Raw genomic sequence first — 22752 nt, 5'->3', positions numbered from 1 at the left:
GACCCTCATTAGATAACAAGTTACACATGACTTAGACACCCAGGTGTGGAGAGAGCTGTAAGTGACACAGGGATCCCACCCTGTGTCACTTACAACTCTCTCCACCCTCCTATCTCTCCTTTGGTTGGGAAGCTCCTAGATACCGTCTTTCCCCGATAATAAGCCCTACCCCGAAAATAAGCCCTACCCTTGCTTTTGGAAACTGGTCCAAAATAAGCCCTACCCCGAAAATAAGCCCTATCAAAATTCCCATTACCCAAGTCCGTGCCCCCAGCTCCACCCCCGCTAACCCCCTTCACCGCCGCCCTGCTTGAGGGATGCTGTACAGTACTGTATCAGCCGTTGAAGACTCCAGCTCCCAGTCCCAGGGATGCATTGCGCCCTGCGCATGATGTCACCGCGCACATCACGCGGCTTCTGTACACGGCGGGAGCGGAGTAGCAGCGGCGCCGGCGGAAAGCATGAAGAAGAACTGGAAACTGGAACTGGAAAGTGCTGTAGGTGAGGAGCAGGACTGGGGGCATGGTGGCTGTAAAAGGAGGACTGGGGGCTGTAAAAGCAGGACTGGGGGCATGGTGGCTGTAAAAGGAGGACTGGGGGCTGTAAAAGCAGGACTGGGGGCATGGTGGCTGTAAAAGGAGGACTGGGGGCTGTAAAAGCAGGACTGGGGGCATGGTGGCTGTAAAAGGAGGACTGGGGGCATGGTGGCTGTAAAAGGAGGACTGGGGGCTGTAAAAGCAGGACTGGGGGCATGGTGGCTGTAAAAGGAGGACTGGGGGCAAGGTGGCTGTAAAAGGAGGACTGGGGGCTGTAAAAGCAGGACTGGGGGCATGGTGGCTGTAAAAGGAGGACTGGGGGCTGTGAAATTTGCTGTCACTGTTAATTAAAATAAGCCCTACCCCGAAAATAAGCCCTATGGTGTTTTTTGTTGAAAAAAATAAAATAAGACCGTGTCTTATTATCGGGGAAACACGGTAGTTCATGAAATCAGATACTCTTGTGTTTCTGCCTGCACTGCATCTGGCTGTCTGGTTCTGCTGCTGCATAAGCGGGAAAGCTAGTGTGTCAGTGTGCTCTGGCCAGGGGGCCCCCTGATAGAGGGGGGCCCGGGGTACACTATGCCCTGCATCCCCCCTTAATCTGGCTGTGCCTATGACTGGTTACCAAAAAATCTGTATACTGGCGTCAGACAGTCACAGTAAGTTACAAATAAAAAGTTGACAAAAATGAATAAAACAAGTGTGTGTGCAAGTATTAAAATGTATGGGAATTAAATGTTTTTTTTCCATTACACATCACAAAGGCAAGTTCTGAGAACATCAGACACATTGCTGCCCTGCTGGAAGAGTCAGGTATGCTCCGAATGATCCTGCTTTTCTGTGGTGTTTACTGTCCCCAGTACTCTCCAGGAACGCTAATTGTTTTTTTTTACCCCACATCTGTAAATATTGGAAAGACTATAATTACATTCGTGTAATATTCGGAAGCGCTTTCAAAGTCAAGATGAAATCACAGTCGTACAGTTATCCCAAAATATTCGGGTGTGGTATGGAAGGTAGATAGTAACTAGGTCGACAGTGTCTAGGTCGACCACTATTGGTCAACAGTAACTAGGTCGACAGGGTCTTTAGGTCGACATGGTCTAGGTCGACCACTATTGGTCGACAGTAACTAGGTCAACAGGGTCTTTAGGTCGACAGGGTCTAGGTCGATAGGTCAAAAGGTCGACATGAGTTTTTTAATGTTTTTTTGGTGTCATTTTCTTCGTAGAGTGACCGACAACCCCAATTAGTGCACTGTGTTCACTCGCAATGCTTCGGGCAAGGTGCCTCGCTCCGCTACCGTTTCGCTCAGCACAGATTACCGTTCCAGTCGTAGTCCACATGGATCGTGAAGTATGAAAAGGTTAAAAAAAGAGAAAAAATTTATGAAAAACTCATGTTGACCTTTTGACCTGTCGACCTAGAACATGTCGACCTAGGGACCCTGTCGACCTAGAAACCCTGTCGACCTAGTTACTGTCGACCAATAGTGGTCGACCTAGATAGTGTCGACCTAGTTACTGTCGACCTAGAGACCGGATCCCAAATATTCCTAGTATTAAAGTTATCCAATAATGATCTCAAAATGGATTACTTAACCAAAGACTTCCAAATCTCTATGGAGAGTGGGAGAAATATACCGTTCACACTCTGGGGCAGATGAATTAAGCCTGGGGAAGTGGTAATGCAGTGATGAGTGGAAGGTGATAATGCACCCGCCAATTATTGCGGGTTTGAAAAATAACAGGACTCAGAGCTGATTGGCTGGTGCGTTATAACCTTCCACTTATCACTTCTCAAGGCTCCAGAAACATAAAAGCACTAGTTACTGTACTTGGAATACACCTGACAGCCCGATCCATCCATCAGGGCAGTTTCTTAAACTCCGCCATTACAGTCCAGGTTTTAAGGATGTGCATGCTTGAGTCCAGATGATTTAATCAAGTTGACTGAGTTATCTATTAAGACACCTGTGCTCAAGCATGGATATCCTTAAAACTCAGACTGCAATGGTAAAGTTTGGGAAACGCTGCATCAGGGTATCCCAATGTCATAGTATTCCATAGTGCTAGAGCACAGATTCTCAAACTCATTCCTCAGGATCCCACACAGTTCATGTTTTCCAAGTCTCCTCACAGAATCACATGTGAAATAATTAGCTCCACCTGTGGATCTCTTAAAATGGGTCAGTGAGTAATGAACACACCTGTGCACCTGCTGGGTGACGCGGAAACGTGACCTGTTTGGGGTCCTGAGGACCGAGTTTGGGAACCACTGTGCTAGAGCAATCTGGTTGACTAGTTTTGGACAACTCAGCCTACACCAGAGATTCTCAGACGCAGTCCTCAAGGCACCCCAACGGTCCAGGTTTTAGGTATAGCCATGGTTCAGCACAGATGGTTAATCAAATTGACTGACGTGCTAATTAAGTCACCTGTGGACAAGCATGGATATACTTAAAATCTGGACCGTTGGGGTGCCTTGAGGACCGCGTTTGAGAACCTCTGGCCTACACAGTTTTTTATCATTCATTTTTATTTTCCAATGGGGTTTCTGTGTGTAGTGCAAATTCTATGAATTGATCATATTAAAGTAATTGAGCCCACTGATTGATTTATTTAGCTCATAATAATTACTGTAAAAACTGCTTCATAGATTAGAGAGGTGGGAAAATGAGATCCCTCATTTAGTGATTTCTAGTGTTTTGTTTTGTTTTTTACATTAATTAAAAAGAGGCTGGGAATTACCATTTAGCAGGTCTTTCTCTATGACTTCAGAACTTGGTGTTCTACTTAATGTGCACCTCAGTGCAGTGAGTGTGAATTGTGCGTCACGTTACGTATGTTCTTTCATGTGATGCTAGGGCAGAGGTTCCCAAACACGGTCCTCAAGGCACCCTAACCATACTTACCTACTTTGCTGCCTCCTCCTCCGGGCGTTTCATCAGGGTCGCGTCATCGTGACTCCACCCCCACTGTGCTGTGCCGAGAAACGAGGCGCTGCATAGCGGGGGGCGGAGCTACGATGACGCGATTCAGCGCGAATCGCGTCATCGGACCCCCTCGGGCCGCCCACTTGTTCTCTGCTGCGGGCAGCCGAGGGGGAAAGCGGGAGGCTTGCCCACCTTTCCGGGGGGCCGGGAGGGTCACCCGATTTTCGGGAGCCTCCCGGCCATTCCGGGAGCGTAGGCAAGTATGCCCCTAACAGTCCAGGTTTTAAATGTATCCATGCTTGGCCACAGATAACTTAATTAGCACCTCAGTCAATTTTATTTAACTATCTGTGCTAAGCCATGGATATACCTAAAACCAGGACTGTTGGGGTGCCTTGAGGACTGCGTTTGGGAACCTCTGTGCTATGGTACCATATCCATATGTGCATTACAAACCAGAGCTAGCAATAACAAGTTGCAGTGATAGACAAACCAGTAGAGTGCCCCAGAGTCAAATGTATAAGTGGGCCCAGCTCCCCAATTCTCTCGTTTTCTCTAACTCACCCACATTTGACATTTTTTTTATGCTAACATTCTATTTAATCGCATGTAAACATGAACAAAAATTCTCCTTTAGTAAAGATTTTTCTAAACAGGCCAGGGAGGCTTGGCCCATTATAGCCTCTGACAAAGAGCTCAATGCCTTTAAGGATGTATCTCTACTACCTAGTTACACCAGGAATAAGAATTTAAAAGATTATTTAGTACATAATGATATATCATCTTTTAAGCCTGATATTAAACACACTTTCTTGACTAAGAAACCTGGGTGTTACAGGTGTGTCGGCTGCACAACGTGCAGCTATATGGAGACAGTTTCTGGGTTTTCACATCCACACACTGGCAAGTTGATTAAGATAAACAAGATTCTGACATGCACAAGTACCCACGTTGTATGCTGCACGCCAGTTCCGAGAGAGAATGGCAATGCAGAGGTCTGCCATTCGGGCAGCCCTGGAAGGTGACAATCAAGCACAGCCTGTGGCACGACATTTTTCACAACAGAGACACAGTTTGGCGACATTAAAGTATAAAATCATCAACCAAGAACCAAAAAATATTAGAGGGGGCAACAGAAATAAATTATTGTTACAAAGAGAGGCTAGGTGGATACACCGTCTCAACACAATGACCCCAGGCGGCCTCAACGAATATCTCAGCTTAAATTGCTTCATAGATTAATTATGTTTATATTGGGGGCTAGCCTTTTTGGTTGATAAGATATTATCTTTGCATAGTGTGAGCTGGATGTATGAGAATAATCATACGTGCAGTACTGTGTATTTAACAGAAAGTGTTTTTTCTCTGGCTACCCGGGATCTTTGTATTTTAACATTGTGTTTTTTTTTGTTTACTGTAGTCCCTATGGTAACTGGAGCGACGACGGGGAGGAGCGCCCTGCAAGAGCTGCAGTCTGATGACGTCATCCTTTCCCCGCCGGCGTGACCGAGCCACGGGCAGCGTTCACATGTATGGTGAAGGTATAAAGGTATGTCACTGTTTTGTATGTGGTGTTCTGACGAAAGTTATAAACTGAATCGTTAACTTTGGATTAGAGTTAAGTCTCTTCCTTTCTTTGACGCTGAGCAAGTCCCGTCTGAGTGCCGCCGCTGTATGACCAACTATATATATATATATATATATATATATATATGCTGTGTGTGTATATATATATATATATATATATATATATATATTGTACATACAGCCCAGCACTCCACTAATATGTCCCGTGCCCCGGGGCCCTCGGTGAACGAGTTGTGATAGAAAAAAATTATGGCTGCGGCACTCGAGGACTTGTAGAAAGCAGTGTGTATTGAAAAAATCACAGCATAGCAAACCAACGTTTCGGGATGTCTAACCCCTTTGTCAAGGTGTGAGAGGTGAGAGAAAGGTGAAAGGTACTCACCCATATAGGAGAGAAGCCCGCCAAACCGTGTACACATCCGACCGTGAAACAGCCGCGGACGCTGAGTGGCGCCGTGTAGTGACGTCAGGGAGCGCCTGTGACTGCCCATTGCCTAGCAATGCCTGAGGTGAACTCCGGTTCTGGAAAACAATCAGCTGTTAGGTAGTGCGCTTGTGATAATCTGACAATAAAGTGCATTGCAGTGATCTAAAAGCACAAGCGTGTCCAGTGTATATATTGGTTCAATTAAAACTAGTATCCTACTGCCCTGGTATGCTTATCTAATGGAAGCAAGGGGGGAAGAAAGTAAGAGCATGCATAACAAAGCCATATAGGTGCCGATGGTCCAAGAATCTAGCCATTGTGCACCCCAACAAGTGCCTTAAATTAACTACTCATATAGTACCGCGGGGAACAGGGACCTATCTGGCAGAATAGAGACAGAACCCCACCATAGGCGTAAGTGTATACAATACGTAAGGCCAAAGCGAAATATTGGAAAGGGGAAAAATAAATAAAATAAAAACAGAAGAGGAAAGGAAAAAGAATCAGACAAAAGCCAACAAGAATACAAATGTTGTATGAGTGCTGGTCCCTCACTGGGCCAGGGTCACGTTTAACAATGAAGTGCTGGGTTTATTGATGAAGTTGGAGGAAGTGGCCGTTCTTCCCAACAGTCGATTATCCAAAAGTACTCCAGATGATCCTCTTGTTCAAGCCTGCTGTGTGTATGGTGTTCAAGTTGAATATCCATTGAGCTGGACCAGGGTCACGTTTAACAGTGAAGTGCTGGGTTTATTGATGAAGTTGGAGGAAGTGGCCGTTCTTCCCAACAATCGATTATCCAAAAGTACTCCAGATGATCCTCTCATTCAAGCCTGCTGGGTGTATGGTGTTCAAGTTGAATATCCGTTGAGCTTCTTTGCGAAGAAGTTGGCTCTCCCTGTCACCTCCCCGAAGTGATTTAGGGATGTGATCAATAACGATATGTTTTAGTCCAGAGAGGGGATATGCTGACCTGCCCTTGTGGGTTACCATATACAGGTTGAGTATCCCTTATCCAAAACGCTTGGGACCGGAAGTATTTTGGATATGGGATTTTTCCGTATTTTGGAATAATTGCATACCATAATGGGATATCATGGTGATGGGACCCAAGTCTAAGCACATAATGCATTTATGTTCCATATACACCTTATACACACAGCCTGAAGGTCATTTTAGGCAATATTTTTAATAACTTTGTGCATTAAACAAAGTGTGTGTACATTCACACAATTCATTTATGTTTTATATACACCTTGTACACACAGCCTGAAGGTCATTTAATACAATATTTTTAATAACTTTGTGTATTAAACAAAGTTTGTGGACATTGAGCCATCAGAAAACAAAGGTTTCACTATCTCACTCTCACTAAAAAAATTCCGTAATTCGGAATATTCCGTATTTCGGAATATTTGGATATGGGATACTCAACCTGTATAGGGAAAACTCAGCATCAATTTAAGGAGCGCATGCCGCAACACGGGACAGCGATCAGACATGCATTAGAAACTGGCAGTAGTGACCAGCCGGTCGCCAGACACTGTGTTGAGGCTAAACATAGCATTGCCAGCATGAGAGCCATAATCATTGACCGTGTACCCCCCCAAATGACGTAGTGGCAATCGGGCCAAGATACTACTTCAGCAGGAATGTAGATGGATTTATGTCTTAGATACGATTGCACCCAGAGGGTTGAATGAAACACTTGGCTCACAGTGTTTACTTTGATCACAGTAATAAGAATTTATCACTTACAGTACATACCACTTTATGTTGTTAGTTGGCTGTAACAAAGATTGGTGCCTCTGCCCCCCCCCCCCACCCTTTACTCCCCCTCCCCCTTATTTTCCCCTTGTAGTAAACCTGATGGAGTACCTCTTGTACAGCTGATATATTTCATCATATGTCTTGAGTGTTATACTATTTTAATGTGTTTTGTTTATTTGTTGCTTAGCAACTTTACAGCGTGTACCACGTGCACCGGAGGGCGCCATCTGATGACGTCACGGTTCCCGAATGGCTGTACGCGTTACTGTGTCCGGCAGGGAGCTCCGTCAGGCGTATATATATATATGGAAAAAATAGATGCGGGGGCGCTCAGGTACTGTAATGCACTACCAGTGCACCTGATAAAAAATAAGAATGTTTTCAAACATAAAAATAAAAATTGACACTCCTCTAAAATGAGTGGCTGCATCTTAACCACTTAACTGGCATTGTCAGATCACATGTGACCGCACCACCCCACTGTGTCCCCCTGTGTTTGACAAGGAGATCCATTCTGCAGATGTGCATAATATAATATTTAAATATTTTAAAAATAACTTTTTAAACTTTATTAAATAAAACATATTTTTTTTAAAACAATGTTATTAACGGTTTTGAAGGGAAAAATTGTCTGTTAAGTGGTGAAACATGTGCTTGGAAAACACATAAATAGTAAAATTTGAGAAAGTGGAGAAAAGGGCGCCTTCTAGTGTCTGCTAGAAATTAATATATGGTGTATACCCAGTGTGAGTAGGAAAAGGACACTACTTATCTGGTATATAAAAGACTTTTCTTCGGTCGTAGGACCAATATAGGAGCATGAAAGAAATAAAAACAATATAACATATATATATATATATATATATATATATATATATATAAAACAAGATGGCACTCATGAAAAAAAAATCCTTAGCAGCAGTGCAGGGTCCAAGAATAAAATACAAAAACACTAACTTTTGTAAAAAAAAAAAAAAGTACAATAACCAGCACTCATGTTCAGCAGGGAATGTTTATTGGAGAAACATCAGTGTAATTTCCATACAGACTCCATTTGTCAGCGGCATCAGCCTGACAGCCATTTCAACCACATCACAGTGGTTTTCCTCAGGGGCTGTAAACATTTATTCTGGTAATATAATCTTACAGTTTTACAAACATCTATCACAGAATATTCATTTTTTTCTTTCACAAATGTACAAAAAGGTGAAGGTCAGGTCATAATAAAAAATGGGCATTAACACAAAAAATAATAATCTAATTTTAAAACAAATCAATAATAAAAATACATAATCGTCCTAGCTGGGTGTGTATCAATGGATTGACAATGTTAAGGTTGACAGTCAATAGGTCGACACCAAACGGTCAACGTGCATTATGTCGACATTTGCAAAAGGTCGATGGGGGAAGGTCGACAGGTATAAAGAGACATCAGGGTCAAGAGGTCACATCACAATGCCCGACACACAAATGGCTGACACTATTTTATGTTCTGTGATCACCATCAGTACAAACATATACCATGGTTACTATTCCCAATAGATGTCCACGTAAATAGTAAATCATGTGAAAAACCCCAAAACCGTGTCGACCGCTGTCATGTTGACCTATTGACCTTTTGTACCTGATGACCTTAAGCACTTTCGACCTTTCACATGTCAACCTTTTGTACCTGTTTTGTACCTGTTGAGCTAATGTATGTAAACCTATTGACTGTCGACCAGTCCCGGTTTGCAGCAGCTGCATCTGATGCCACGCAGCCGCCGTGGCCTGCCCCCGCAATGGTCCGGACACACCTGCGTTGTCCGGACCGTGCCCCACCAATGGCATTCTAACGCCATTGGCACACCCTCTCCCGCCCCGCGACCGCCTCTGCCTGTCAATCAGCTAGAGGCGATCGCTGTCCTGCAGCGGGCTTCAGACTGCGATCGCTGCAGTGATACAGTCTGAATTAGGCCCTAAGACCGACATTGCTATTGCACACTGATGCCATAGGATTATCCTGAGGTGTTGTAAATGGGACTGCACAATGGGGGCAGTGTCGGACTGAGGCATAAAGGGCCCACCGGGGGGATGCAATGGTAGGGGCCCATGTTTAGAGGTGTGGCCAGTCTCCTGAAGGGGTGTGGCCAGCCACCACATTGATTTGCCTAACCATGAGAGAGTGCATGGGCTGGGCCCCTTGATAAATATACACCTCTCACAATAATAAAGGGAACACTAAAATGAAATATTCTTATTAAATACTTTGTTCTTTACATAGTTGAATGTGCTGACAACAAAATCACACAAAAATTATCAATGGAAATCAAATTTATTAACCCATGGAGGTCTGGATTTTGAGTCACACTCAAAATTAAAGTGGAAAAACACACTACAGGCTGATCCAACTTTGATCTAATGTCCTTAAAACATGTCAAAATGAGGCTCAATAGTGTGTGTGGCCTCCACGTGCCTGTATGACCTCCCTACAACGCCTGGGCATGCTCCTGATGAGGTGGCAGATGGTCTCCTGAGGGATCTCCTCCCAGACCTGGCCTAAAGCATCCGCCAACTCCTGGACAGTCTGTGGTGCAACGTGGCATTGGTGGATGGAGCGAGACATGATGTCCCAGATGTGCTCAATTGGATTCAGGTCTGGGGAATGGGCGGGCCAGTCTATAGCATCAATGCCTTCGTCTTGCAGGAACTGCTGACACACTCCAGCCACATGAGGTCTAGCATTGTCTTGCATTAGGAGGAACCCAGGGCCAACCGCACCAGCATATGGTCTCACAAGGGGTCTGAGGATCTCATCTCGGTACCCAATGGCAGTCGGCCCCCCAAAGAAATGCCACCCCACACCATTACTGACCCACTGCCAAACCGGTCATGCTGGAGGATGTTGCAGGCAGCAGAACGTTCTCCTTGGCATCTCCAGACTCTGTCACGTCTGTCACATGTGCTCAGTGAGAACCTGCTTTCATCTGTGAAGAGCACAGGGCGCCAGTGGCAAATTTGCCAATCTTGGTGTTCTCTGGCAAATGCCAAACGTCCTGCACGGTGTTGGGCTGTAAGCACAACCCCCACCTGTGGACGTCGGGCCCTCATACCACCCTCATGGAGTCTGTTTCTGATCGTTTGAGTAGACACATGCACATTTGTGGCTTGCTGGAGGTCATTTTGCAGGGCTCTGGCAGTGCTCCTCCTGTTCCTCCTTGCACAAAGGCGGAGGTAGCGGTCCTGCTGCTGGGTTGTTGCCCTCCTACGGCCTCCTCCACATCTCCTGATGTACTGGCCAATCTCCTGGTAGCGCCTCCATGCTCTGGAAACTACGCTGACAGACACAGCAAACCTTCTTGCCACAGCTCGCATTGATGTGCCATCCTGGATGAGCTGCACTACCTGAGCCACTTGTGTGGGTTGTAGACTCCGTCTCATGCTACCACTAGAGTGAAAGCACTGCCAGCTTTCAAAAGTGACCAAAACATCAGCCAGAAAGCATAGGAGCTGAGAAGTGGTCTGTGGTCACCACCTGCAGAACAACTCCTTTATTGGGGGTGTCTTGCTAATTGCCTATAATTTCCACCTGTTGTCTATTCCATTTACACAACAGCATGTGAAATTGTGGACAGTTTGATTTCACAGAAGTGTGATTGACTTGGAGTTACATTGTGTTGTTTAAGTGTTCCCTTTATTTTTCTGAGCAGTGTATATAGTAAATAGTGCTAATGCATGAATGATAATGTACCAGAGTAACATAGTCCTGTGCAGTATAAGGTAACATGTATGCACAGTCTGGAATCTGATCTATAGTGGAGGGGAAGGGGCCCCCCGACAGTGGGGCCCACCGGTGGTTTCCCCTGTACCCCTGTTGGCCAGTCCAACCCTGAATGGGGGTAATTCTGAGTTGATCGCAGCAGGAATTTTGTTAGCAGTTGGGCAAAACCATGTGCACTGCAGGAGGGGCAGATATAACATGTGCAGAGAGAGTTAGATTTGGGTGTGGTGTGTTCAATCTGCAATCTAAAGTGTAAAAATTTAGTTTAAAAATTGCAGTGTAAAAATAAAGCAGCCAGTATTTACCCTGCACAAAAACAAAATAACCCACCCAAATCTATCTCTTTCTGCACATGTTATATCTGCCCCACCTGCAGTGCACATGGTTGTGCCCAACTGCTAACAAAATTCTTGCTGCGATCAACTTGGAATTACCCCCAGAGTTACAGAGGAATTCGTTTCAGCGTGACTCCAGTGTGGATATTCATTCCAAGTCCCTCTGCGGAGAGCTCTAACCAGGGATGGAATTGGACTAAAAGTAGTCCCTGACATTTAAAGGACACGGGCCCACAACAGCGTCAGTAATGTGTCAGGCCTGTGTCTATTCCCAAAGGGGGCACTAGTGGGTCAGTGGTGGTGCGATGGAGGAAACGAGGAGGCTGGAGTAAATTCCTGCGCAAGTGCGCAAATTATATTTATTGAAAGCACACAGAAAATATTAGTAACTGGAGCAATGTAAAATGTAAATACAACTCAGCGTGGAAGCTGATAGAGATGGTCATTCCGAGTTGATCGCAGCCAGCAACTTTTTGCTGCTGCGATCAACTAGCACACGCCTATGGGGGAGTGTATTTTAGCTTAGCAGGGCTGCGTTCGCTTGTGCAGCCCTGCTAAGCTAAAAAAATTTCAAGCAGAAGTAGACTAGCCCTGGACATACTTACCCTGTGCAACGATCTCAGCGATGCTGGAGCCGGCTTTGACGTCAGACATTCGCCCTCCGTTCTTCTGGACACGCCTGCATTTTCCTTACCACTCCCCGAAAACAGCTGTAAACGCTGTGGTGACGCCCAGGTCCGCCTTCTTCCTGTCAATCTTCTTTGCGGTCGACTCTGTGACCGCTTCCTTCGGTAGACGCAACGTAACCCGGCAACCCCTGTCGCCGGGCAACGTCACTCACGCGCACTGCGGCCGCCGCGCGTGCGCATTCCGGACCCGCTCGCACCGCAGCGATAAACTGCTGCTTGCGAACGGGTTGGAATTACCTCAGAGTCTCTGAAATAAACATCAGCTAGAGATAGTTCGGTCTGGGCACCGATGGTAACTGGGAGCAACCGGTGATCGGCCTGGGAACCGATGATGACTTGGAACAACCGATGGTCAGCATGGAAACCGATGGTGACTTGGAACAAGCAATGATTGGTCTGGGAACCGATAGTGACTTGGAACAACCGATAATCGGTCTGGGACCCGATGGTAACTTGGAACTGAACTACCCAGGCAGTTAATGGCCCTCATTCCAAGTTGATCGCCAGCTGCTTTCGTTCGCAGCACGGCGATTAGGTAAAAAAGTGGCATTTCTGCGCATGCGTATGGGGCGCAGTGCGCACGCGCGACATACTTACCCAAAATCCAATGCAGTTTCACACAAGGTCTGGCGACGCTTTTCAGTCGCACTGTTGGCCTCTGAGTGATCGACAGGAATGGGGCGTTTCTGGGAGGTAACTGACCGTTTTCCGGGAGTGTGCTGAAAAACGCAGGTGTGTCAGATACAAATGCAGGCGTGCCTGGGGAAACGGGGGAGTGGCTGGCCGAACGCAGGGCGTGTTAGTGACGTCAAAACAGGAACTAAATAGTCTGAAGTGATCGCAAGGTAGGAGTAGGTCGGCAGCTACTCAGAAACTGCTTGATAAAATTTAAACGCCGTTCTGCGATCCTTTCGGTCGCACTTCTGCTAAGCTATGGTACACTCCCAGAGGGCGCGGCTTAGCGTTTGCACTGCTGCTAAAAGCAGCTAGCGAGTGATCAACTCGGAATGAGGGCCCATGTATTTATCAGCAACAGAACCAAGTTTGGTTTTAGCAGGAGACAGCTATAACCTAGAGCAGGATTCTTGGTGCAGGTGAATTAGCACAGTACTGCTGCAGAGTGGTAATGCAGCACCTGGAGAAAGTCTCTAACTGCAAGTAGTTGTAGAAGCAGAATGTAGATGAAGCTGTAACCAAACTGGATGGCTGGTGCCTGTAGTTCCACGGGAGAGTTGACACAGGAAAGTTTCAGGGGACAGGAACCAGGAGACGCTGTGCACTGGATGCAACACATTGTTCAAGGCAATGATACTTAGTCGGAACTCTGACTCTATATACCCCTTGGTCAGCAGCCATTGGATGAGTAATAGGCCCTACACACTGGCCGATCCGCCGCCGAGCTGCCCGATGGCGGATACGGCCGACAGGCGACCGGGCGGCGGGGGGGCAGTGACGGGGGAAGTGAAGTTTCTTCACTCCCCCCGTCACCCGGCTGCATTGAAGTGCAGGCAAATATGGACGAGATCGTCCATATTGGCCTGCATGTACAGCCGACGGGGGACCAGCGATGAACGAGCGTGGGGCCGCGCATCGTTCATCACTGGAGCCTCCACACTGCACGATATGAACGTTATCTCATTCATTAATGAACAAGACCGTTCATATCGTGCAGTCATGTCGGCCAGTGTGTAGGGCCCATTAGTCATGTATGCAGACACAACGCAGGATTGGATGATACCAAATCAGCTGACCACCAGTGTCATGGCGGCGCCCATGCAGCGCCGTTGGCGGGATCACAGCAGGGTCACATCATGTGGAATTCAGGCTTGCAGAGAGGTAGAGGGTTCTGTGCTCCAAGGTCAGCCCGCACAAGCAGCATCAGGCTGGGACTGTGACCTCCGGAGACCCGCGCTCCAGCGCGCTGGGTAGTGGGATGCCGCTGAACGCTGATTCCTGACATTTTATTTATTTATTAATAGTTTCTTATATAGCGCAGCAAATTTGGTTCCGCTTTACAATCGGAAATAACAATGATAAAACAAAACTGGGTAATAACAAACAGTCATAGAGGTTGGAAGGCCCTGCTCGCAAGCTTACAATCTATAGAGAAATAGGCATGTATATACAAGGAAAGGTGCTATCTATTGCATAGTTGTCCGCAAGATTGCAAAGGTTCTTGCTGGGCTGTATGATATGGTCATACAGCAATGATGAACTGGGGTCGGGAGTTAGGGTAAGTGAAGAATGAGAAGACATGTGAGGATATGTGTGGACTGTACAGAATGGATGCAATTTGATAGGAAAGTTTATGAAAGTTATGTGGGCGTTTCTGGAATTTGATACGCTTGCCTGAAGAGGTGAGTTTTCAGGGAACGCTTGAAGGTTTGGAGACTTTAGGAGAGTCTTATAGTGCGTGGTAGGGCATTCCACAGAGTGGGTGCAGCCCGAAGAAAGCCCTGCAATCGTGAGTGGGAGCGAGTAATGAGTGTGGATGAGAAACACAGATCTTATGAAGAGCGAAGAGGTCGGGTTGGGAGATAATTTGAGATAAGCGAAGTGATGTACGTTGGTGTAGTTTGGTTAATGGCCTTGTGAGTGAGTAGAAGTATTTTATATTGAATATGGTAGAATACAGGTAACCAATGGAGGGACTGACAGAGTGGATCTGCAGACGATGAATGTCTACACATTGGGGGTAATTCCAAGTTGATCGCAGCAGGATTTTTTTTTAGCAGTTGGGCAAAACCATGTGCACTGCAGGGGAGGCAGATATAACATGTGCAGAGAGAATTAGATTTGGGTGTGGTGTGTTCAATCTGCAATCTAATTTGCAGTGGTAAAATAAAGCAGCCAGTATTAACCCTGCACAGAAATAAAATAACCCACCCAAATCTAACTCTCTCTGCACGTTATATCTGCCTCCCCTGCAGTGCATATGGTTTTGCCCAACTGCTAAAAAAAATCCTGCTGCGATCAACTTGGAATTACCCCCATTATGCCACATAGTAATAGTGCCCCTTATTACATAATATGCTACACAGTAGTAGTGCCCCTTATACATTATGCCACACACACAAATTCCCCTTACACATTATGCAACACACAGTAATGCCCCTTACACATTATGCTATACAGCAATGCCCCTTACACATTATGCTACACACAGTAATGCCCCTTACACATTATGCTACACACAGTAATGCCCCTTACACATTATGCTACACACAGTAATGCCCCTTACACATTATGCTATACAGTAATAACCCTTACAAATTAGTCACACACATTAATGCCCCTTACACATTATGTCACACAGTATTTACCCTTACACATTATGCCACACAGTAAAGACCCTTACACATTATGCTACACACAGAAATGCCCCTTACACATTATGCCACACAGCATTGACCCTTACAGATTATGCCACACAGTAAAGACCCTTACACATTATGCTACAAACAGTAATGCCCCTTACACATTATGCTACACACAGTAATGCCCCTTACACATTATGCTACACACAGTAATGCCCCTTATATATATTACGCTACACAGCAGTACTCATTACACATTATGTCCACACAGTGCATAGCACACAGGAGCACTGACAGCATGAGTGTACCTGTTGCATTGCTTCTGCACTGTGTGATGTGCTGACTGAGGACTGGTGGAGACGGAGTGGAGTGCTGCACCACTTGAGAGAGGTGCTGCATGGGTGAAAGATGGGCAGGGTGTCTGGTAGGTGCCAGGGGAGTGGTTTTGGGTTCTATATAAGTCCCGGCGGTGGTGAATTGGCACCATTTCACTCCAGTTACGCTGCTTTGTGCTGCTCTCTGCTCTGATGTGTCCATCCATCTAAGGGCTGTGCGATGTCCATCTAAGCTGCGTGGTGTCCATCTAAGTGGCTGTGATGTGTCCATCTACTACAATTGGCTGTGCGTTGTCCATCCACAAGTGGTTGTACTGTGTCCATCTAAGTGGTTGTGTGGTGTCCATCTACAAGTGGTTGTGCTGTGTCCATCCACAAGCAGTGTCCGGTTCCCTTAGTCTAATTCCATCACACAGTGGTGCTGCACTAACTCCGTAGGCCATACCCCACCCACTGCATTAACATATAAGCAGTGTGACCATAAGGTAAAGAAAATTCATTTAAAAGTCTGTACATCCTGTGTGTACTGTACCCCAGTACGCTGTACCCCAGTGCACTTTGTTCACTTCACGTACACATATAAAAGCGCTCTGACTCCATGCAGTGTGAGCTGAGCTGCCAGTGATAAAAAGTAAAAAATATATTGTCTAATTTGTTTGTACTGTTCTGTGCCCTCCACTGCAGTACGCTGTACCCTAATGTGCTTTGTTAATTTAACGCACACATATAAAAGCTGTGTGACTCAACACAGTGTGAGTTGAGCTGCCAGTAAAAAAAGAAAAAAATATATTGTCTCATTTGTTTGTACTGCTCTGTGCACTGTACCCCAGTATGCTGTACCCCAGTGTGTTGATTGTTCACATACATATAAAAGAAAGCACTCTAAATTGCATTTAAATTGAAATTTGAGTTGAGCTGAGAAGTGAAAAACAAACACATTGTTCTATTGTTTGTACTGTTCTGGCGAACTGTACCCCTGTGTGTTTGTTTACGCATACTGTATATAAAGCCATTTTAATAGCGGCATCCCGACAGTGAGAAGCCCGACAATTAGAAGGTAAGTATACTTACCTTTTCCCCATGGCACCCTAACCTTCCCTTCTCAGAGCCTAAACCTAAGCCCCCTGCCCCCTCCCCGCAGCCTCACCCTAACTCTCCGTGGTGGCGACTGAACCTAACCCCCCTTCCCGCAGCCTAAACCTTACCCTCCCACACAGGCTAACCCTAAACCTTCCTGGGGTCAACTAAACCTAACCCCCTTCCTGCAGTCTAAACCTACCCCCCCCCCCACTCCCTCCTCAAAGCCTATCCCTAACTCCCCCTGCGGCTTACCTCTCTGGCGGCCTGCGAGATGATCGTTCGGGATCCCGGCAGTCGGTTTCCTGGCACCGGTGTTGTGTACCATTTCGGGATGCCAGCGCCGGTATTCCGAGATGTGTCGGGATTCCGGCATTGGCATTTCGACTGCCGGGACAACCGCTGGGATCCTGACCGGATCCCTGCAGGACACTTAGCTACCTGCTGCACTGCAAGTCCTCCAAAGTCGGACCATCTCTGAGTCCAGAGGGGGCTACCATCTCTGGGATTCATATGGCAGAAACAGGTGGACAGTGCAGGAGTTTGCGGTGCCCCGTTCAGTTCAGGTACCCGGAGGTGATCGCCTCCATTGTCTCCGGTAGTCCCACCACTGTTTTCAGCAGAAAGTGCGTGTCTCATTAGTTGCACATTCAGGGGGAGGTTGAAACTAGCATATTATCGTAGTTGCTGTCCCAGCAACATATGCAAGGGCTGATGCAGCAGCTTTGGAATATTAGACCAACACTTTTCCATAGATTCAAGGAGAACATCTTTGCTAATGACTCCTCCTTACAAGACACTGATAATATTATTCCTTACACAATCACCGGATATTTACCATCTATACAATTATTTTTAACTAACAAAGGAGAAAAAGGAACCACATGTGTAAAACATCTAGAGGCCTTTTTATCAAAGCTGATTGGTTGCCATGGGCAACTTATCCGTTGGCTCACTTCTCCAAAATTTTCATGAATAGACCCCATTTTGAGTAGGATACGGTGGAGGATATGTTGAAAACAATTTATGGTGCCCATTTATCAATGAATGATAAAACTCATTGTGAATGATAAAAATCATTGCATATGATAAACGGTGCCAATCAGCTCCTAACTTTAAAGTGTTTGAAGACTGTTGATTGTTGGGAGCTGAATGGCTGGAGCACCATTTATCATACGCAAGTTTTATCATTCACAACAAGTTTTATCACTCATTGATAAATAGGCAGCATAAATTGTTTTCAACATATCCTCCATCGTATCTTACTCAAAATGGGGTCTTTTCATGAAGCAGTGAAAATTTTGGAGAAGTGAGCCAATGGAGAAGTTGCCATTGGCAACCAATCAGCTGCTACGTATAGCTTTATAGACTGCAGTTTATAAATGTTACCTCAAGAATGATTGGTTGCCATGGGTAACGTCTCCATTCTTTTCACTGCTTAATGAATAGACCCGTATATATATGTGGTATCTCAGTCATATAATCCTGATGCTCCTGCTTTTGGTGTAGTCTTAATAAATCACCTCAAATAAAGGAGAAGCTCCATAAAGTGTTTTACCATTTATTGTAATTAAACACATTGCCTCTGTTTACTGCCGGCCAACAGCCACCGGGCACAAGGACCCAGCGGCTCTTAGAGGTGCAGCCTCCAACCTTCTGTGCATGCGCTACTCAGCACTGTGTCTTCACTCCACACCATGCTGCTGAAAAGAAGAGGAGCATGTAGTCTGTCGAAGAAGAAGGTAAATTGTAGGCTGCCAAAGAAAAACAAAAGGCTGGAAAGACAGGGAAAGACAGCTGGAGTGCCAGGAGGCAGACAGCTGGAAAGACAGGAGGCTTTTAGTGACGTGGTAAGAAGTTGGGGAGACATGGGGAAAGAGGCTGGAGAGCTACAGGACAGGAGGCTGGAGAGATACAGGGGGCAGGAGGTTGAAGGAGGCACAGCACGGGAAGTGACACAGGGGGCATGAGTCTTGTTGAACCTCTGTTGTATGATGATGTCATTGGTTATAAACCTACACAAACATGCATCTTCCGGACAATGTGATCGCCTACATGAATAGTGAATACCAGCTGAAGACACTTTGGGGTCTATGTATTAAGCCTTGGAGAGGGATAACATGAACGGAGATAAAGTACCAACCAATCACCTTCTAACTGCCATGTTACAGGCTGTGTTTGAAAAATGACAGGAGCCTTTTTGGCTGGTACTTTAACTCCCTCCACTTTATCTCCATCTAAGGCTTAGTAAATAGACCCCTTAGTTTGAAAAATGACAGTTAGGAAATGGGAGGTTGGTACTTTGGGGGCAATGTACTAAGCCTTGGAGAGAGATAAAGATGAATATAAAGTACCAACCAACCAGCTCCTAACTGTCATTTATCAAACACTAAGGGGTCTATTTACTAAGCCGTGGGTGTAGATAAAGTGGATGGAGATAAAGTACCAGCCAATCAGCTCCTAACTGTCATTTTTTAAATACAGCCTGAAACATGGCAGTTAGGAGCTAATTGGCTGGTACTTTGTCTCTCCAAGGCTTAGGGGGTTATTCAGAGATGAACGCAGATCGCTGCATACCATCGGGGATGAGACCGCAATGTGTATGGCCGCGCAGACGATGTGCATGCGCTGCGCATGGGCAGTTTGCCACAACCTGCAAACTGCGCTGCGGGTCGCTATTGCGGCGGGGTCGGACTGACATCCTTAGTACACAGAGGGGTAGATGTATGAAGCAGTGAAAGGAGTGCAGAAGTAAGTCAGTGGAGACGTTGCCCAAGGCATTTGCAACTTCTTCACTGTCCTACTTCTCAACTCTTATCACTGCTTCATACATCTTCCCCAGACTCCTGTATGCCCAGGGAGAATCAATTCCTTCAAAGGGAACCCAGTTGCACAAAAAACACCATTTACGTAAGGTGTACAGTATATTAATTTAGTACACACAACTAACAGTGTCGATTTTTTAAGGGGGGCACCAAAGGGCCTCTTTGCCCTGGGCTCTATTTGGTCTATTTGTTCTTCCACCACCAACACATTTCAACACAGTCGTCTCAAGTTGATGTCCGCTACTGGCACTTTCCTCTCTCTACACCTCCCTTGGCCAATCAAATGTGAGGTTAAGTGGGCAGGTACAATCACCGTCATGCACATTATATAATTGTCAATACAATCAATTCTTTAAAAAAAAATTCATTAAAACAGAACACTACACATACCAAAACATCAAAATGGATTTAAAAAGGAGTATAACCTGATTCTCAAAGCTGCCACTGTAAGGACCTCCTTGACTGGAAGTAAAGGGTTATGTCGCCAGATTAAGAAAAACAGAAATGACTCATTAACTTCCTGTTCCGCTTTTATTAATATGCATTTCACACTGAAACACAAATATATATAAACCACATCATAAATGAAGTTATATCTATTCATTAGAATAAACAATGCAATGCCTAAGTTAAACATATATACAAATAAAATATATACAGTATAAAAGCCTACTGCTAAGGAAAGTTTTCAGAAACCGTGGTTACTATGTTGCATGTAAACTTCCAGTTTATTTTACATACATTCACACTGGAACACAAATATATACTTCATATGGCCTTTCGGAGTCCTGCGCATGCGCTGTAGACTCTAGCACTGTTCCAGAGTCTCTAGCGCTCAGTGCGCTAGCAGCGGCGCAACGGCTACGGGAGAGGTGGAGGCCCACACACGGTCAGCAATGGACTCCGGAAAGGTAAGTACAGGAGAATGGGTGCAGTGTGGTTCCCCCCCCCCCCCCGGGACTCAGGGGCCCGTGTGCACCGCACACACTGCACCCATTATAGAAACGCCAATGCATATACCTAAAACATGGGAATCACACCTTGTGGCACACTCACATTTGCTTCACTGTGGGGGCATGCCCATCAGATGCTCGGCTGCCCCCTGGCTCTCCCTTTACAGAGGCGTAGCATGGAGCTATGGCACCTGGAGCAAGCCCATGTCACGGTGCCCCCCCTCCCATATATAATCAAACACACACACATTGTCCCTGACAGAAAAAAACATAGACCCCAACGGGGGTGGAGGGGTGGCAACACATAATAACCGCCCAGCCACAGCCCCCATCACCTTCCTCAGCCTCAGCCCCATCACCTTCTTCAGCCACAACCCCATCACGTTCTTTAGCCAGAGCCCTCATTGCCTTCCTCAGCCACAGCCGCATTACCGTCCTCAGCCACAGTCCCCATCACCATCCTCAGACCCCAGCCCCATCACCTTCCTCAGCCATAACCTCATTACCATCCTCAGCCCCCAGCCCTATCACCATACTCAGCCCCCAGCCCCATCACTTTCCTCAGCCATAACCTCATTACAATTAGAGATGAGCGCCTGAAATTTTTCGGGTTTTGTGTTTTGGTTTTGGGTTCGGTTCCGCGGCCGTGTTTTGGGTTCGAACGCGTTTTGGCAAAACCTCACCGAATTTTTTTTGTCGGATTCGGGTGTGTTTTGGATTCGGGTGTTTTTTTCAAAAAACACTAAAAAACAGCTTAAATCATAGAATTTGGGGGTCATTTTGATCCCAAAGTATTATTAACCTCAAAAACCATAATTTACACTCATTTTCAGTCTATTCTGAATACCTCACACCTCACAATATTATTTTTAGTCCTAAAATTTGCACCGAGGTCGCTGTGTGAGTAAGATAAGCGACCCTAGTGGCCGACACAAACACCGGGCCCATCTAGGAGTGGCACTGCAGTGTCACGCAGGATGTCCCTTCCAAAAAACCCTCCCCAAACAGCACATGACGCAAAGAAAAAAAGAGGCGCAATGAGGTAGCTGTGTGAGTAAGATTAGCGACCCTAGTGGCCGACACAAACACCGGGCCCATCTAGGAGTGGCACTGCAGTGTCACGCAGGATGTCCCTTCCAAAAAACCCTCCCCAAACAGCACATGACGCAAAGAAAAAAAGAGGCGCAATGAGGTAGCTGACTGTGTGAGTAAGATTAGCGACCCTAGTGGCCGACACAAACACCGGGCCCATCTAGGAGTGGCACTGCAGTGTCACGCAGGATGTCCCTTCCAAAAAACCCTCCCCAATCAGCACATGATGCAAAGAAAAAGAAAAGAAAAAAGAGGTGCAAGATGGAATTGTCCTTGGGCCCTCCCACCCACCCTTATGTTGTATAAACAAAACAGGACATGCACACTTTAACCAACCCATCATTTCAGTGACAGGGTCTGCCACACGACTGTGACTGATATGACGGGTTGGTTTGGACCCCCCCCAAAAAAGAAGCAATTAATCTCTCCTTGCACAAACTGGCTCTACAGAGGCAAGATGTCCACCTCATCTTCACCCTCCGATATATCACCGTGTACATCCCCCTCCTCACAGATTATCAATTCGTCCCCACTGGAATCCACCATCTCAGCTCCCTGTGTACTTTGTGGAGGCAATTGCTGCTGGTCAATGTCTCCGCGGAGGAATTGATTATAATTCATTTTAATGAACATCATCTTCTCCACATTTTCTGGATGTAACCTCGTACGCCGATTGCTGACAAGGTGAGCGGCGGCACTAAACACTCTTTCGGAGTACACACTTGTGGGAGGGCAACTTAGGTAGAATAAAGCCAGTTTGTGCAAGGGCCTCCAAATTGCCTCTTTTTCCTGCCAGTATAAGTACGGACTGTGTGACGTGCCTACTTGGATGCGGTCACTCATATAATCCTCCACCATTCTATCAATGTTGAGAGAATCATATGCAGTGACAGTAGACGACATGTCCGTAATCGTTGTCAGGTCCTTCAGTCCGGACCAGATGTCAGCATCAGCAGTCGCTCCAGACTGCCCTGCATCACCGCCAGCGGGTGGGCTCGGAATTCTGAGCCTTTTCCTCGCACCCCCAGTTGCGGGAGAATGTGAAGGAGGAGATGTTGACAGGTCGCGTTCCGCTTGACTTGACAATTTTGTCACCAGCAGGTCTTTCAAC

General features: G+C 46.2%; 2 long non-coding RNA genes across 3 annotated transcripts in view; one reads left to right on the top strand and one right to left on the bottom strand.

The window, feature by feature from the left end:
• Positions 1-7732, top strand: part of LOC134966609 (uncharacterized) — a 106080-nt gene extending 98348 nt beyond the window's left edge. For both annotated transcript variants that reach the window (XR_010188675.1, XR_010188674.1), the window contains exons 4-5: positions 4895-5023; positions 7446-7732. This is a non-coding gene — a long non-coding RNA (uncharacterized LOC134966609). The remainder of the gene's footprint in view (positions 1-4894; positions 5024-7445) is intronic.
• LOC134966610 (uncharacterized) overlaps positions 1-20054 on the bottom strand; it is a 51375-nt gene extending 31321 nt beyond the window's left edge. Inside the window, exons 1-2 of the long non-coding RNA XR_010188676.1 lie at positions 20022-20054; positions 5444-5583 (exon numbers count right to left, since the gene is read on the bottom strand). This is a non-coding gene — a long non-coding RNA (uncharacterized LOC134966610). The remainder of the gene's footprint in view (positions 1-5443; positions 5584-20021) is intronic.
• Positions 20055-22752: the final 2698 nt, after the last annotated feature.

This window comes from Pseudophryne corroboree, chromosome 10, assembly GCF_028390025.1.
Source record: "Pseudophryne corroboree isolate aPseCor3 chromosome 10, aPseCor3.hap2, whole genome shotgun sequence".
NCBI lineage: Eukaryota > Metazoa > Chordata > Amphibia > Anura > Myobatrachidae > Pseudophryne > Pseudophryne corroboree.
The sequence above is the reverse complement of the archived record's forward strand: the minus strand, read 5'-3'. Positions and strand labels throughout refer to the sequence as shown.